Here is a 7,213-nt window from a genome sequence, read left to right as displayed (position 1 = left end):
GAGATGAAAAAAGAGCAGATGCTCTTAACTCTTGGGGGAAATCTTCATGTACTCTCTCTATTCCCCCAATTTTTGTCATTAGTTAAATATATTCATATAAATCTTGCCCCCAACCCCTTTTCAATCTTGCACTTTTAACATCTAATTTTCCAAACAACATCAAACACAGAAATCAAACAGTATAAGGTTCATGAGAAAACAACAAAACAAACTACTGAAATGCACATTTCTCTTCCTCTTGCCATCCTATAACCTCTCAAAATAGACTCACAGAATAAACTGAGATTAACAGAATTCTGTTCTTTTCTCATAAAAAAACCCAGAAACAAACCTCCCCCCCCTCACATTGTCAATCTAAAATTAGCAGTGTGGAAATATGAGTAGAGGCATGTTCCAATAATGGAGAATATTTGTAGCTCAGAATTGAAATGAGGGCTCCTTGGTGCTTTTCTGAGCTTGGCTGTTTTCTTGCAGACATTTCATTACCCAGACTAGGCATCGTCATCTGTGCTTATTCATTTGTGAATAAGGTAGGCGAAAAAACAAAACAAAAACCAAAGAGTGGTAAGCTTTGTGGGTTTTGTGCATAAGAAAGAAGGAGAAGAAAAATCTTAAACCATTCAGAGATGAGGGGTTATTTTTTACTCCCCTTAGAAAATAAAAGTTATGTCTTCCAGATTTAGTGAGAAGAAGTTCAGAATATTTATGCAGCATGTTTTATGACACTCATTTTGGATTTTGTGTATCACCAGGAGTCTCCATGGATTGAGGTGATAAATGCAAATGCAAGAAAATAAATAAATAAATAAATAAAAACCTCATATTTTCTGAATAACAGTTTATTTGATGCTAGAAAAATAGTGTTCCACTGCACTGCCCATAGCAAGACGGTTTAAATATCAGGATCATTTGAAGTATCTGACTAATGCTTATGGCTACTTGCTTGGCTGTTAAATATTTATAAAATGTTATCGCCAGCATGCAATATTATTGCAAGGAACCAAAGACAGGAAGATTCATAGTGGAGACCAGTAGAGATTTCAAGCTTGTTGAAAATGCAGAGTTTGTAAAACATTACAACAGGCATAACAGAGCATTTCCTGAGGCAAATAGCTTTTAAAATAAATGTTTTGGTGAGAGAGTGCCCTATAGAGGAGCAGAGGAGCATCTCAATTTTAAATGAAACTTAGATCCATTTTAAACAGAGAGAATATTTAGGCTTCTAGTGTAACAGATGTTGTAATCCATGACTTCAAAATAATCTCCTTTCCTTTGACAAGCAATCTGTTTTTGGCCATTGCCTTCTCAGTACTGAAAACATCAATAAGTGTTTGAAAGAGGAAATATGTTATTTCCTTAGCTCAGGTGGTCATTGGGAATTTAGACTCTGTTTAGGTTATCTGAGATCAAGATGCTTGAAATATGAGAAAGTGAAGTCTGGCATATGGTTTTGTGAACTAAGTTTTACCAATCAAATCCATGGAGTGTATCCTGAGATTTTTTTTAAAAAGATACACTCTTGATTGGATGGAACAAGAATTATAAATAATGAGTCTAGAAGGAAGTGAAATGCGTAAGATATAAACATTCATGAATATTACTAGTGTGATAAAGATATTTGTGCCTCAGTAAACTGATTAAGACTATGGTGAGTATTGTTTTAGTAAGATTTTTTTTTAAAAAATCTATGGATTATTTTATTTGGCTTCTGAAAACAGAGTATGGCTTTGCTGGCAATTGACAGCATACATGGAAGATGAGCTCATGTTGTTGATGGCATGATGGCATCTTAGGATTGGTTAGCACTTTAAAGGTTCTCCCCCCACCTTTGAAATGCTAAATATTCTGTTTTAACTGCCTCCTAGTGGGATGTAATATTTACAACAGGTTTTTTTTTGCTTTTTTTGTTTTAAATTGTACACCACCCAGAATTGCTCTGTGAGAAGAACTATTTCTAAATCTGATGAGTAAATCACTAAAATAAAATCCTGAGATTGGAGTCTATCATTACTGTTCTTGGTGAAAGCTGTTTAAGATGTTGAAGAGAGAGAGAGAGAGAGAGAGAGAGAGAGAGAGAGAGAGAGAGAGAGAGAGAGAGAGAGAGAGAGAGAGAGAGAGAGAGAGAGAGAGAGAGAGAGAGAGAGAGAGAGAGAGGACACAGTAGGTAATAATGGGGCCAGGTTGTGGAGATAGTACTGAAAGAACGCATTGCCTAGAAACTATTTAATTTTAATTCCCAGATGCCTCTGCCCTTCTTGCAGGCCAACCAGGGTGATATCTGAGGATTTTGTTCTTTGCAAATTTCGCCGTTGATTCATATTTTATGGATTAACATAATCTATCCAAATTTGACTACTTACAGAACCTGTTTTGCTTTGAATATATTATATTGTTCCCAGTACCGGTTTCATTTAACATATTTAAATTCCACTGAAACGTTTGTTTCCTCACCATTTGGAGAGGATTAAAACTTGCTGGCAAATGTATAAATGGAACAGGAAAAAACCTGGATAAAGATATATATTTTAATATGGATTAGATATTGACAGCATTACCCAGCTATACTGTTTTGTTTTGCAGGCTGCTGACTGCCAGCAGTGCAATCCTGATTGGCTCAAGGTTGACTCAGCCTTCCTTCCTTCCGAGGTTGGTAAAATGAGAACCCAGATTGTTGAGGGCAATACGCTGACTCTGTAAACAGCTTAGGGAGGGCTGTAAAGCACTGAGAAGCAGCATAGAAGTCTAAGTGCTATTGCTATTGCTATTTGAGCTTCTAGGTTTATGAGTACTTTATTGCTGAGACCAAATTGACTCTGCATATCATTCAATCAACATATAGGCTAAATATTATTCTTTCCATTGGGACTTTCAGGACAATCTTTGATGGGTAGAAGATGGAGAGCTGAATATCTGTCTAAACCTCAGATACGTTGTCTTGACTCTTCAGCTTCAGTATTATTACATTTTATGGTGGAAACCCATGGAAATATTTGTGAACACACTTAAGCAGTAACAATTCCAGAGTAGATTTTTTGAACAGACAATCTAAGAGCAAATTCATTCTTTACTGCATTACCTGTATTTATTGGTAAGAAGGAAGAAAAAAGTTAATATGCAGAGAATAGAAAGACTTTCTACTCTGAATAGAAGTAGTGTGTGAGTATGTCTTTGGGGCCTTGGGTGATATATGATTTATTTATTTATTTATTTTTGGGACTTATATGCCTTATATCTTATATCTTATATCTCCCAAAGGACTCAGGGTGGCTAACAACAATAAAAATACAATAATACAAAAGTTAAAAAAAGAATTAAACTAGTAGCCCCAATAATAAGTTAAAAACATTTTAAAAATCCCTGTCAGTCCAGGTCAGCCTGATGGAAAAGGAATGTTTTAAGGCCGCAGCGAAAGGACTGGAGATCCGGGGCCATCCGGAGCTCAAGGGGAAGTTGGTTCCACAGGGCTGGCGCTCCCACAGAGAAGGCCCCCCCCTGGGGGGTCGCCAGCCGACATTGTCTAGTCGACGGCACCCTGAGGAGGCCCTCCCTGTGTGAGCGCACTGGGCGATGGGAAGTCGTTCCCGGCAGTAGACGGTCCTGCAAATATCCTGGGCCTAGGCCATGTAGGGCTTTAAAGGTAAGTACCAACACCTTAAATCTCACCCGGAGGGCAACTGGTAACCAATGATATTGGTAAAGGAGTGGAAAGATTATCAGAAGATTGGATATGGCTCACAAAATTTTGCTGTGATATCGGCAGTTGGTTGTTAGTCTCCATGAAGGTATACCCATGGTCAGTTTTATGATACATTTTGAATTAATAGCTTTAATTACAGATGCCAGTTTCTAAATATAGAAGAGAATAGTGGGACAACTGAGTATTGCTAGTAGGAACCTGAATGGTGTTCTTTCACACAAGTTATTTAACTATTACCCCAGACAAATCTTCTGAGCAGTGAGTCTGGCATTATATATTCATTCTAGCTGGGTAAAAACTCAGTATTTGGGCAATACAGAGTCCCTGCATACTTTTTCAGGAAAGGTCCAGTGTGCCTCAAATCTTTGCGTAAAGGAATATTGTTAACCATTAATTACATTATTAGCCCCTTTCTCCATTGGTACTAAAAATGACAGTGTTGTTGTTGTTAGCTGTGAAGTCATGTCTGACCCATCCTGACCCCATGGACAACGTTCCTCCAGGCCTTCCTGTCCTCTACCATCTTCTGGAGTCCATTTAAGCTCACGCCTACTGCTTCAGTGACTCCATCCAGCCACCTCATTTTCTGTCGTCCCCTTCTTCTCTTGCCCTCAACCTTTCCCAGCATTAGGCTCTTCTCCAGTGAGTCCTTCCTTCTTATTAGGTGGCCAAAGTATTTGAGTTTCAACTTCAGGATCTGGCCTTCCAAAGAGCAGTCAGGGTTGATCTCCTCTTGGACTGACTGGTTTGATCGCCTTACAGTCCAGGGGACTCGCAGGAGTCTTCTCCAGCACCACAGTTCAAAGTCCTCAATTCTTTGGTGCTCAGAAAATGACAGTACTGTACAGTAATGGGAATAGAGCAGGGGTGTCAAACTGCTGATCCATGGGCCGGATGCCTTATGGCAAAACTGTGCCCAACCCATTGCCGGCAATGGAAAAAAAATTGCAATATGTTGCGACATGTCATGTGACATTGCGAGTTTGACACCCCTGGAATAGAGGGTCATACAAATAGTGAAGGCAGAAGTAGTTTCTTTGGAGCAGCAGGTATAGGGCCTCTTGGGCTCCTCCTTATTTTCTCTTTGTAGCAGGTCTCCAGTTTTTCAAATAAGCAAGCACACGAACCTGGTTGCACAAGCCCCTGGTAGTAGCATTGTAGGGGAGCAGCACTGAAGAAAAGGGAAGCAAGTAAGAGAGGGGCCACTGTTGCTGCTACACCACTAAGGCTGCCATATCTGAATTATGATATCCAGATGAGCAACAAAGATAAAAGCAAAGAGGTACAGAGAATAGAAGATAATATATGTGGCTCAGGGTTGAACTGTGGAGCTTTTGGTGCTCTCTTAACAACTGGATTACTAATTTAACAACTGCAGTGATTCACTTAACAACTGTGGCAAGAAAGGTCATAAAATGAAGCAAAACTCACTTAACAATTTCTGTCTTGTTTAGCAACAGAAATTTTGGGCTCAATCATACCTCAAGGACTACTTGCAATATCCCAGGTTCTTGGGAAGGACTTGATAGGTGGATAAAAATGCCAAATCCAGTCTAAATATCTGTGTCAGTCTTGCCTCAACTCGAATCTTTAAGCAAGAATGAGCCTTGACTCCATTTAGTGAGAAAGATACAGTAGAGCTAAGCCGGAACTGAAATTTGAGCACTAAAATCCAGAAGTGTAACTTCCCCTCCCCACGGCACTTCCCATTGCTGGTCGCCCATTGTCCAATTGTGTTTGAATGCGGTGTTTGGGGAACAGTCTCTTCAACTTTGGGCTGGCTGGTATGCAGCTGCATGCCATTCCCAGCCATCTGACCTTGAAGTTGCGTCTCCAGAAAGTACGGTGAGTAGTGAACCTTCGCCCCCCCCCGTCCCATACAGCTCCCCCACTCCAGAATTCATGGCAGACTGGCATCGAGTGATAGCAAAGGTCAGGCGTGAAGGTGCAGTTCTGGCGATCGGGCTCACTATACGATGAACCGTAATAACAATAAATCTTGTGATAACTGTAGTAGCAATTGTGCTCTTTGGAATAGTTTTGTGCACCTCACCTTTTTTCCACCCATATATCCTGCAAGAGGTCAGTTGAAGCCACTAATAAGAGCAATTTATTCCTTCACTGCAGCCTGCTTCCTCAGTTTTAGGAAATGCATGAAAAACCCCCCTAAGGTGTGTGTGTGGGGGGGCTCCAGAGAGACAGTGGGTGTCCCACCTGGCTTATTTCTTTCCTCATCCTTGGCTTGCTCCAGTTCCATCCATCAGCCTCTGACACCTCAGCCCTGTGAGACTGCTCCTTTTGACAGAAAAAAAGCCTCTAGTCTAGAGCATGAATGGTTCTCTTTTTGCCATCCATCACCAAATTTCCAGATCAATAGAAAAAAAGAACATTTGCAGTGGATTAAAAAAAGTATTCTAGTTGCTCTTTATCCAGAACCTCAAAAAGGACAAGCCTTTTTGTAAATATTTACAATGTTTCTGTTGCTGTAGGCATAGCAGCTGGCTGCCATGATACTGGGATCTACAAATCAATATTTATGAGCCCCCAAATGCTTAGATTACACCTGGCTATTAGTCTGAATCGACTGGTTTATTGTTTTAACACTTGTTAGAGAAGTGATAAACACCTTTAAGCAGCACTTTTGTAAAAGGTAGCTTCATTATAGCACTGGAGACTGCTCTTGGAAATTCTTATTCTGTCTGGATGCATTGTAGTGAACATTGATCCACTATTGTTCCTGGTTTTTAAAAAGTCTGGGTTAAAAAGAGAACCCTTCAGATGGCAAAATGATAGTGGTGTAAAGGCAAAATGGGAGAAGAAGGGAAAGTTTAGGCTTGATTTTAGAGGTCAACAGTCATGGTTACTCAATGAGTACTAGTAGTTTGTAGAATCTCTCTCTCTCACGGCAAGTCCTGCGCTGCGCCGCTTTGGCTCGTTCCCTCCCACGCTACACTTGGTTGGGCTGGGCAGGGCCACGTACCACCTGATAGGTGCCAATGTACCACCAGTGGTACATGTACCACCAGTTGAAAAGCCCTGTTCTAGAGAACTCAATGATTGGTTTTCTTCTTTCAAAAGGAACAAATTCTCCAAGTCTTACATTCCAAGCCATTCAATTTGGTTGTTTTCTTAATAAAATGCAATTTTAATATAGCCTTACTCTGTGTCATCTTCTTTTCAAATACGTACAATGCATCCAGAAAAAATAAGAATTTGGAAAGCTTTAATGATCTCTACCATTACTGCTCCAATTTGGTATATGAAGCATTCCAAAGGCGTCTTGATTTGAACACATCTTCCCACCACCATTATTTGAGATGCATCCTGCACTGCATAAAGCTGTCTGGGAGCATCTAAAACTGTTTTATATTCACTCCTCCCTAGTACAGAGGAACTTAGATGGTGTACTGATATACAGGACCATAATATATAAGACTGACTTTCTGTAATGCATGGTATTAAACAACAGGTGTTGATGGCTTCTAAGCTAATTTCAGTCTTTTGGAAAAATAAGGT

This window comes from Vipera ursinii (genome assembly GCF_947247035.1).
Source record: "Vipera ursinii genome assembly, chromosome: 2".
Taxonomy (NCBI): Eukaryota; Metazoa; Chordata; class Lepidosauria; order Squamata; family Viperidae; genus Vipera; species Vipera ursinii.
This window is presented reverse-complemented; position numbering follows the sequence as displayed.